Here is a 12,017-nt window from a genome sequence, read left to right as displayed (position 1 = left end):
AGCAAGCTTGAGCAACAGGAAGAATGGGAACTGTCCTGGGAGAGTCAAGGCATGGCCGTCCTACCCACTGCACGAAGACTTCCAGCAGTAAGAAGCAAGACAGGCTGTGTTTACCATGAACTTAACAAATTGCTTTCTTTTTTGTTGTTCAGAATACATGTTACAATTAGATTTGGGGGTCTTAAAAGAGACACAATTTTGAAACTTATGTCCCATTAAACCACCATTGAAAACAGATACCAACAGTTTCAATGCTACTTATAAACAGTTCTATCACTTTGTGATGAACAAATTTTAGAAATTTGTACTCATAAAACACGTCTCTCTTCTAAATCTGACGTATACTTTCACTATATAGTAAGAATAAAATATCTTACTTTTTGTCACTTTGAGCGTCAGAGAACATATATTTTGTATTCAATAATATCACTTAGGTATTTTCTTCATTTTTCTTTCTAATTTATTCAATTAAAGTGATATCTTTTAGACTGAGTTTCCTCTGCTTCATTTTGGGAATCAGCAGGGTATAAATAATAAGTGTGTGTTAAAATTTGGGTAGTTTCTACATAGGACATATGCTGGGGTAAATTTTAGGAATCTGATAGGACACAGAAAATAATTCTGGTGCCAAGTTCTGTTTTGTTTTATACACTATATCTGAACCTGTTTAACATAAAAGGAAATGCCAACTTTCCACAAAATTGTGTCTGTATCAATGGGTAGATATGTGAAGTAGAAGTTGCCAAATAAACAGAAAGGACACACACACACACACACACACATATGCACACAATTTCCTTTCAGTTTTCAATGATTTTCTGAAAATATTTTAGGTTTATGTCAATTAACACACAGCAATATTGTTAAGTCCATCTATCTTGGCCCAGTCCTAGCAGAAATAAATCAGTCAAAGGCACATCTGGGTTAAATGAGTTTTCCTCTCTTCTACTCATGCACTTCCAGTCTTTTTCCTCCTGTCATCCTTGACACACAATTTCTTCTAGCCATGTGAATGCCATGTAAATTACTGCCCTGGATTTGCAATTGTGGGGGTCTATTCACCCGCTTTAATGTCTTAACATGTCCCACATTCCTGTAGTTGCTTTTCTCAACTTGTCTCTTTCCCCAGTCATCATTCTCACGCCCATTCCTCCTGCATGGCCAGAAATACTGTTTCTAGCTCATCTTTTCAAGGCTCTTTTTTTCTCCTCAAATGCTAGTAAAATAGTGACTGAATTATTCCTTTACAATGACTAATAATTTTTGAATACCATATGATATCACTCACATGTGGAATCTAAAAAAAAAGACAAATGAACTTATATATAAAGCAGAAACAGACTCACAGACACAGAATACAGACTTGGGTTGTCGGGGGAAAGGAATGGGGAGGGATAAACTGGGAGTTCGAGATTTGCAGGACTGACTGATATGTATGAAATAGATAAGTTTACACTGTACAGCACAGGGAAATATATTCAATACCTTGTAGTAGCTCACAGTGAAAAAGAATATGAAAATGAATATATGTATATTCATGTATGACTGAAACATTGTGCTCTACACCAGAAATTGACACAATATTGTAAGCTGACTATACCTTAATAAAACAATAATGATAAGTTTTGATTACTATCTTTATAACATCTATATTTCAATAGTTGTCTATAATTTTCTGGAGAAAAGTCCTCAATTTTTTTTATTATTTTTTGCTAGAATAAACTGATACATTTTACTTATTGCAGTTAGTGGAGTTTAGGCAGTTTATTGAGGTATAAATAATATACAATGAACTGCCCATATTTAAGTGTTCAGTTTTAAGCCTTAACATCTATGTATTACACCTGTGAAATTATCACAATGAGCGTATAAATGTAACATATCTATCACCCTCCAGAAGTTTCCTTATATTCCCTGTGATTCCCTCTGTCATTCATCCTTTCAGCCCCAGGCAATCATGGATCTGATTTCAGTCACTATGGATTAGTTTGCATTTTGCAGCGTTTGATTTATGTGGAAGCATCTAATGTGTATTCTGATTACCTAGCTTCTTTCTCACACTACAATTATTTGAATATCATTCATGTTTCTGGGTGTATCAATAGTTTATTCCCTTTTATTGCTGAGTAATATTCCATCGTATGAGTGTTATGGACTTAAAGTTTATCACCCCCAAATGTTCGTATGTTGAAGCCCTACTTCCCCACTCTGCTTACATGATGGTGTTTGGAATTCAGAGATGACAATTTGGGGAAGAGTAGGATTAGATGAGACCATGTGGGTAGACCCATCATGAATGAGATTAACTGCCCTTGTAAGAGCCAGGAGAGAGCTTTCTTCTCCCTCTGACCCCGCTCACGGAAAGGCAGAGTGAGAAGGTGGCAGTCTACGTCCCAGAACTTGATCACGCTGGCACCCTCGTTTTGGACTTCTCCCTCTAGAACCGTGAGAAACAAGTTTCTGTTGTTCATACGCTAGCAAGTCTATGGTATTTCATTTCAGCAGCCTGAACTAACCAAGATAATGAGTGTACCAGCATTTGTGGATGCATTCTTCTCTTGATGGGTATTTGGCTAATACAATACTATTATAAACATTCACGTTCAAGTATTTGTGTGAATATGTGCTCTGCTTTCATTGTTCTTAGATAAATTTCTAGGAGTGGAATAATGTGTGTTTAAATTTTAAGAAAATGACAAATTATTTTCTAAATTTTATATGCCGTTTTACATCCCCACCAGCAGCGAGTGGGTGTGCCAGCACTCCACATCCTTGTCAAGATGCGGTACAATCTTTTCCATTTTAGCCGTTTTGATGGGTGTGTAGTGGTGTACCATTGTGGTCTTAACTTCCAGTTCCCTTATGACTAATCATGTTGAGCATTTTTAGATGTGCCCATTTACTAGTGGCACATTTTCTTTTGTGAAGTGTTGGCTCAAATCAGTTGGCTTTTTGTTTCTTTTTATTGGGTTCTTTGTTTTCTTATTATTGTACGTTGAGCGTTTCTAATATATACTAGATCCAAATTCTTCATCAATATGACTTGCAAATATGTCCTCTGAGTCTTGGGCTTTTATTTTGATTCTCTTTTTTACTTTGATTCTCTCGACTCTGGCTTTTGACGAGAAAGGTGCTTAAATTTGATGAAATACAGTTCATCAATTCTTGCATAGTTTAGCTTGGCTGTCATAACTAACAGATCTTTTACTAACAAGAGGTTACAAAGATTCCTTGTCTATATTCTTCTAGAGGTTTTTATAGACTTAGATTTTACGTTTAGGTCTATGATCCTTTGTGTGTGTGTGTGTGTGTGTGTGTGTGTGTAGGTGTGATCCATTTCTATTAACTTTTTTAATATAGTGTTTGATATGGATAGAGATTCATTTTTTTGGCATAAAAATATTCAATTGTTCCAGCATCATTTGCTTAAGACTACCCTTTTTAACCAATGAACTGCCTTTATACTTTGTTCAAAATCAGTTGATCATATACGTGAGGGCATTTTACTAGATTCTCTATTCTGTTCCAATTATCTGTTTCTCTATTCTCACATCAATGCTATGCTATCTGTATTACTGAAGTTTTATGACAATTGTTAAATTAGGTGGTGTAAGTCATAGACAAGACCAACTCCAATTTGGTGATCCGCCACCATTTCGCGACAAGCTGAGCCCACCGCAAGCCACAACTTCCGCCTTCTGCCTGTAAAACCCTCCCCGGACCTGAGTGAGAACTACTGGTGGGAGAGTCCATCTGACACGTCCTTCTCTCGGACGTCCTTCTCACTTTCAGCAGCCCTTATTTCCGTAAGAATCCACCAATCAGCTCCTACCCCCCAGGCATAAATAACCAAGCCTGTACACAGACCGCTGGCTCCAGTCTAACTGGAGACGCCCTCTGCAGATTTCTCCCAATAAACCTGACTCTGCTATTGAGCTGTCTCTGATCCTTTCTCTCCGATTTGAACAGTAAGTCCTTCAAAATTATTTCTTTATCTCAAAATTTGCTTTAGCTATTCTAAGTACTCTGTATTTTCATATACTGTGTAAAGTCAGTATGTCAATTTAAAAGTCCCACTGGATTTCCATTTATTATGCACTGAATCTGCAGAAAAATTTGGGGCTAACTGGCGATATTAACAATGTATTAAGTCCTCTGATCCATGAGTGTGTTATGTCTCTCCGCTTATTTAGCCTTGTTTAATTTCTCTCAGCATGGTTTGTAGTTACCAGTGTACAAGTCTTGCACATTTTTCATAAAATTCATCACTAAATATTTCACATATTTTGATATTGGACTTCTTTTTTTGCTAGATGCAAATTTCAATTCTTCATTACAGGGACATAGAAATACTACATTTTTCCCCTAATATATTGACTTGCAAACTTCATAAACTCACCTCTGAGTCTTTGTAGTTTTTGTGGATTCTGAAGGACTTTCTACATAGATAATCATATAACAAATGAGATAATCACATAACAAACAAAGATAGTCGTATTCTTTATTTTTCAATCTTGATTTTTTTAATCTCGTTTTATTGAATTATTGCACTGGTTAGAATCTTCAGTATAACATTCAACAGAAGTGACAAGATCAGACATTCTCATCAGGAATAGGAAGTTTTCTATTCCTGAGTTTTCTATTCTTAGTTTACTGAGAGTTTTTAATCAGAAATGGAATTTGGATTTTGCAGAAATGGAATTTGGATTCTTCACTTAATTATATTATAATGTTCTTTTTTTTTTCTTTTTTAGTCTGTTATTGTGGTGAATTATATCAATGAATTTTGAATGTTAATCGAACCTTGCATTTCTGGGATACACTGCAGCTGGTCATAATATAGTTACTTTTAATATAACTTTAGATTTAATTTTTGAAAATGTGTTGGTTTTAAAAGTAAAAACTAAGCTGGGGAAAATATGATGATATTTTCAAACTGTCATCCCTCTTCCTACCCACCCCCTACATACATCGTTTTTTTATTGTGTCATAATTTAGAAGAGATAGAGGACCAGGGAGAGATAATTTGATTTGTTATGAGAGTCAAGTTCGCATTTGTTTGTATGTTTGAGCACACCCTTCTTCAATTCTGAGCCACTGCTTGATTGTCTAATTTGCTAACTAGTTCAAATATAGTTTATGATCTGTTGCTTAATGTTTAGGCCTAGAGAAGGTATTTCTTTTTAGTATGCCCTATCTCGAAGCATATAATCTGGAAATGCTCTCTCAATATCTCAAGCAAATAATCTGGAATGATGAATATTCAAAAACAAGGATTTAAAATTAGGCAGACCTCTGTTATGGAATGCTACAATACATAATGCCAAATTTCAGGCCATATGATGGGAACAATTTAAATACGTAAATAATGCCAACATCTAAGTGTTGCACAATGTCTTATGAAGTCTCAAATTAGGCTAGATAATGCCTTATAATTCAAAGAGCTATGGTTCCATAAGAAAAAAAGCAGCTAACCTCTTGTGTGTTAACACAGCAGGAACTCTAGTGTCTTTCTTCATGACAGAATGGTAATTAGGTAATGATTAAAAAGGAATTGTTCTGTTTCATCACAGTTTTCAGGATTTTCCTAACCCACATGCATGGAATTTTGTTCAGTCCTGTATTCACTGGCCTTTTGCAATGTAAGTTTATATAGTTGGAGCCAATACTATAAGGAAACGGATTGTTATTTAATAGATAGTCCAGCCTTAATGTCTATAATTACTTTATTTCCTTGATTTCATTTTGCCAGTTTCATTTTGGTGCACTTTCATATTTGAATGTGGACTACTGTGTGAAACGTTAACGAGAGCCCAGAGTGATGCCGAGTGAAATTCATCAGATGAAGCAATACGAGACACCAGGTGGTGTGTGCTTCATAAGGAAGTTCCCTTCAGAAATCAAAGACGCAAAGGTAATCTGCACCAGAAATAGAGAATAGAGCATGCAATAAGACTGAAGGGGTTTTCTTTGTTTTTTGTCACAAAATGAAAGGAGCAAAAAATTTAAAGTGTAAGTGGCTTTTATTCTTGAAATGTTTTTCTCTTTTATACCACTTCATGCACTGATGCTGGATGCCTTCCTTTTGTAGTCTCATGTTTGATACTAAGTACAGATGTTTGAACCTCGGCAGTGCCAAAACAAAAAACCTCCAAGGGCGGTTTGGAATGACTATCCCATGGCCTATCATATTAATTTGAAGCCATCATATTTGTCATATAGTTATATAATTTGTTGAGAAATAATTTAATCAATATTCACCAAAAATTTTAATATTAATATTAGGTATAAATTTATATTAGTGGTATTTAGATTATCAACTACTGATTAAATAAACTTTTGAGATTTTTTGCATCATTTAGTAAGTACTACTTATATTTTTTATGCATTTTATGCTTTATTGTAGAAAACCCAGGTTCTCACTAACAGAAAGGTGGTATTTAGAAATAATAATGAAAGATGCATTCAATTGTATAATATGCAAATAGTCTAGATTGCTTGTTGTCTTGAACGAGAGAAAAGAATGCTCATGTCTCTCAATGGGGATCACTTTCTGGGGAATGTGGAAACTCATTTCTTTTACTGCTATATTTTATACATTTGAGTATTTCAGATATGGAGAATAAGTCAGACCCTAACATACTAAAATCATTAACAACCATATACAAAGCATCACTTGTTAAATCTCTCCTTACTTTTCTGTCTTGTCTTTTCCTTTTCCTTCCCCCTCTCAAAATTATTGAAGACACAAAAAAGAATGACCTTAAAAGGAAGATACCACACTAGGCAAAAGAATTGATTCTGTATGCAAGTTGTATATGTGCTAATTACTAGAAGCATGATTCTGGGAAAGATATTTAATTTCTTTATTTAAACCTTTTTTCTCATTTGAAATAATTGGTTGATAATATCTATTTTTAAGGTTTGCTATGTGCTATAGATTTAAGGTTTGTGTCCCCCCAAAATTCATATGCTGAAAGTTAGTCTCCAGTGTGATGGTATTTGGAGGTGTGGCCTTTGGGAGGGCTCTGCCCTCATGAATAGGTTTAGAGCTCATATAAAAGAGATCCTGAAAACTCTCTTGTCCCCTTTTAGCCATAAGAGGATGCAGTGAAGACCATCTATGAACCAAGAAAAAGGTAATCACCAGACACTGAATCCACTAGTGCGCTGATCTTTGACTTCTCAGCCTCCAGAATGATGAGAAGTAAATTTGTGCTTATATAAGCCATCCAATCTATGGAAGCTTGTTATAGCAGGTCAAACAGAAGAGACTAAGACATTATGGGGATAAAGTATTTTATATAAAGTGTTTAGCATAGTTACTGATATATAATAGAATCTCTAAAGATTGAAGCTGTTACTCAGATGCTTTGTATAATAAAGTTAATGAACAAAGATGTAAATGGAGAACTCAGGGACAGGAAAAAAGGAGAAAACAAAATACTAGTCTTAAGAGAGACAGTTTCTGTGTCTCAGAATAAAAATTAACTCTGAGACTCCTTACAACTCAGACAAAAAGAAACCAAGATGTATTCTAATCATTCTTATTATACATTTTGTATACACTGGAAACATGCCAGTTTATCAGAAAAAAAAGATAATTATTTTGAACAATATTCTAAAAAACTTCTCACTCAATATTTTATATTATGGATATTAAATGGCATAATGGGTAGTTTTGTTACCAAGGCCAAGTTCCTACTGCTTGCTGCAAGATAGGCCAATAAATCAAGAGACAAGTTTTGGGGGCAAAGAATAGGAACTTTATTCAGAAGGCCAGCAGACTGAGAAGATCACGGTCTAGTGTCCCAAAGAACCATCTTACCTGAGTTTGGAAGCTCGTTTCTTTTATAGAACAAAGAGGAGGAGGTGAAGAGGTAAAGTAAAAAAAAAAAAAGTGTAAGTTACTGCAAATATTTCCTGCTTCTGGCCAGACTCTGGAGGGGATGTGTTAATTTCTTCTTTTCTGCAGCCATTCACAGGTGGGCCTGGTCAGGATGTTTCCTGTTGTTACTGAGTACAAACTCATTCTGCTCGCTCGCAACAGGCCAATAAATCAGGAGACATTGTGTTGAGGCAAGGAACAATGACTTTATTTGAAAAGCTGGAAGACCAAGAAGATGGCAGACTAACGTCTTGGAGACCCATCCTACCCAAGTCAGAATTCAGGCTCCTTTTTTACTGAAAAAAAAAATTTGTTGCTGGTTGTTGCAAACTTGCTGTTGGAATCCTTTGTCCTTGCAGCTGTCCACATAGGTCAGGTCATGATGTTCCTGAAAACTTTCAACAGAACAAACCTTATCCTCTGTTCTGCAACTTTTTATCTTTATACGAATGGAAAAGTATTATACCCTTAAAGGTCAGAGCCCTGAGAGTAGGCTCTCCCGAATATTTCAGGCTACAGGCAACATTCTTTTTACAAAAGGTACAGAACCAACATGTCCAAGCACAGAAAACAGCACAGAGTTAGAGCTAAAGGAGCGGATGTAATATGGAGTTAAATTTGTTCTTCCCTGTTACACTGTGAGCTTGACAAAGGTATTTTATCTCAGGCATGGGAGTCAGGGTTCTCAGAGATGGACGATTACATGTACGTTAAGCTACACGCAACATCTTTTTAGTGATTAACTTGTAGAAAAAGCAATAGAATAGAAAGTTTAAAGTCAAAGAAACAGACCTAGTATGGAGTCAGATTTCTTCTTCCCTTTTCTGGTTTTACTGTGAACGTAGAAGTAGGTTTCATATGATCGTTCTTGAGGGATCATTTCATTAAATTTCAAGACATGACAGGACAAAAAAGAGGATGTCGTAAAGAGCTAAGCCATTGTGTTTCAAGTACAAAGACTAACAAGCTAGAGTTTATTATATCTAGAGAAAGTTCCTAACGGGATGCTCTCACATCTGGCTGATCATCAGCATCACCCAGGGAACACTAAAAAAGGAGATATTCCTGGTTCCAACAGAGAAAGGTTCTAATTTTATACATGAGGAATGAGGCCCAGGAACTGGTCTTTTAAAAAGTTTGCCAGATGGGGCTGATAACTGACTCATTTTGGAACTACAAATTTCCTAAATTTTATTTTGAAATATTAAATCTTTTATTTAGGTTTTTGGTAGGCATTAAAAGGTAGACATAATATCTTATTTTCTGATTGTTTATCTCTTATGTTGCTGATTTAGGAAACAGTTATATTGTGGGGAAGACATGACCATGGGCAGAGTTGATTATCCGATATGGTGGCTGGGCAGTCTGAATCATGTTTTGTGGTGGATTACACCTACATATGGCATCGTCCCTCCTTGGTAATGTAGGCAAATATAAGATTCTTTTTACAAAGGAGATCTGTACCTGCTATTGCTGAAACCCAGCCTCTGTGTCGCAATACTGAATTGAAATCTGGAGACAGAGTTTTGGGTGAAGTAGAAAAGAATATCTTTATTTCCTTGCCAGGCAAAAGAGGCCACAGCGAGCTATTGCCTCAAGACTGTGAGCCCCCTTGGGGAGGGGTGGTGGGCAGTTTTATAGCAAATGTCCAAGGAACAGTGCTTCTGACAAGGATCCAGTAACACACAGAGCTGCATTCTTTTCCTTTTGATGTAGTCACATTGCTATCAAGGAAATCTAGTGATGAGGCTTCCTGTTCCTGAAGTTATCATGTAGTAGAAAAGAACAAATCTGACCCCATATGAGACCCATTCCTTTGGCTTTAACCCTGTGCCCTGTTTTCTAGGCTCAGTCTTGCCAGCTCTGCACCTTTTGGGAAACAATGTTGCCTTTAGCCTGAAATACACAGGAGAGCCTATTCTGGGTGCTCTGACCTCTAAGGATATTAACACTTTTGCACTCCTATAAAGAGAACAAGTTGCAGAATAGAAAATAATGTTTGTTTTGTCAGAGGTTTTACAGGGGCACCATGACCTGACCCACATGGACAGGTGCAAAAAGAAAGGATTCCAAGAACAAAGAATTCCTACATCAAGAAGTTTGAAACAACCAACTACACCCTTTCCCCTTTTTCGTATTAAAGGAGCCTGAATTCTGACTTGGAGAAGATGGCTCTCCAGAACATTAGTCTGCCATCTTCTTGGTCTGCTGGCTTTCCAAATAAAGTCACTATTCCTTGCCCCAACACCTTGTCTCCTGATTTATGGGCCTGTCATGCAGTAAGCAGAATGAGTTTGGACTCGGCAACAATTAGACCATGTCCTTCTCCTTCATTAGGCTGTGGTCTCCTGTTTGTCTCTTGTTGCAGGAATTAATGAACTATATCTCTTCACATTCCTGTGCCTGGAACAAAGGGTGCGCAGGGAGGGGACTGTGGGCTTGTGTTCTAAGGAAAAGAAAAATGGGCATTTTAAAATCAAGCTAGTGTGTGCTTCAGCAGGAAAGAAGCCATTTTAGATTACAGCTGTGCAGTTACAAATATTATATGATTACATATTCCTCACTGTTCATTTATTACTTTCATTTGGTGATAGTTTTTAGCATCTGAAAAACTCATAAGATGCTATTACCTAGGTGCTTCAGAGAGGAGTGACCACAGAGCCTATGGGGGAGTGATCTCTCCCAGGAAGGCCCCACAGGGTCTTGCTCAGATACATTGCTTCAATACCTGGACAAGTGATTGGCTGAAACCTCAAAATTACACCCCTCAGACTGCCTCAGAGTTTGTGATGCCTTAGTAAAATAATCAGAGAAGGCGTTTCATGCACCTTGCCATCATCACGAAAATATGCCTCCTGAGTAGGCTGCCAGGATGATTTAGCTTCTACACGGAGTTAACCAACGAGTTAGGAAAGTGTGTAAAGTGTTAGGAATAGTGTTTACCACGTGGGAGGGTATCACTAAATCCAAGCTCATCTTGCCCACAAGAGACCAGGTGCTGGGGCAAGGAATAGTGACTGTATCTGAAAAGCCAGCAGACTGAGAAGAAGGCAGACTAGTGTCCCAAAGAACAGACTTACCCGAGTTAGAACTCAGGCTTCTTTTATATTAGAAGGCGAAGGGGTGTGACTGGTTGTTGTAAACTTCTTCATGCCAGCCCCTCCTCAGATGGGATATGTTTATCCTTTCTTCTGGCGACTGTCCACATAGGTCTCATCTTGATGTTCCTGTAAGCCTCCAGCTAGACAAATACTATTTTCTGTTCTGCAGATTTTTATCTCCAAATGAAGGAATGTGTTATACCTTTAAAGGTCAGGCCTGGAAGACAGAGCCTTGAAAATGGGCGATCATGTATATTTCAGGCTAGAGGCAACGGTATTTTAGACAAACGTGCAGAGCCAGCATGGCTATGCACAGGCAACAGAGCACAAAGGTGAGAGCCAAAGGAATAGATCCAATTTGGGGTGAGGTTGGTTCCTCTCTGTTACAAGAGAAGGGTACTTAGGTAATGACCTTTTCATGAAATGTTGTATTATGGGAAAATATAGTTTATGTAAGGAATTTATACTCAACAGGAGTGAAAGAGTTACTGATCAGTAGAGAGAGCCCTAAGGAAGACTCATTTTCTCTGATATGTAGTGGTAAGAAGGGAAAAATTATATAGAGTAGGTGAATAGAATAAGTTTGAAAAAAAAAACAGAATAAGTTTGGAAAACTTAGAGCCAGTAAATTGTTTCCTTCTTGAATATGCCAAATGTAAACTCACAAATTATGTTTACATTGTATTATAAAAAAATAGTGCACACATTCTAGTCTGTAGCTGAGTCAAGTGTTAATTCTTTATTATGTTTTCTATGCCATTTGACTGTTAAGGACTGCCTTGTTTTGTACTTCAAATATCTGTTTGAGACCAAAAGTTGAAAATTAGAAAGAAAAATCAAGAGGAATGTATTCTGTTTTATTGCAATTCCGTTTTTCTCTTGGACACCCTTTTATTTAAAGCATCCCTCAGAAGAACAGAGGATTTAGCTGTCAGTGTGCTTAGTTTCTTCTCAGACTTGTGTCATTTTGTATCTGAAAGGGCACACTTATTTTGAAAACTTGGTGAAGTGGAAAGAGCATGGACTTT

The sequence above is a fragment of the Vicugna pacos genome, chromosome 34 (genome assembly GCF_048564905.1).
Source record: "Vicugna pacos chromosome 34, VicPac4, whole genome shotgun sequence".
NCBI lineage: Eukaryota > Metazoa > Chordata > Mammalia > Artiodactyla > Camelidae > Vicugna > Vicugna pacos.
The sequence above is the reverse complement of the archived record's forward strand: the minus strand, read 5'-3'. Positions refer to the sequence as shown.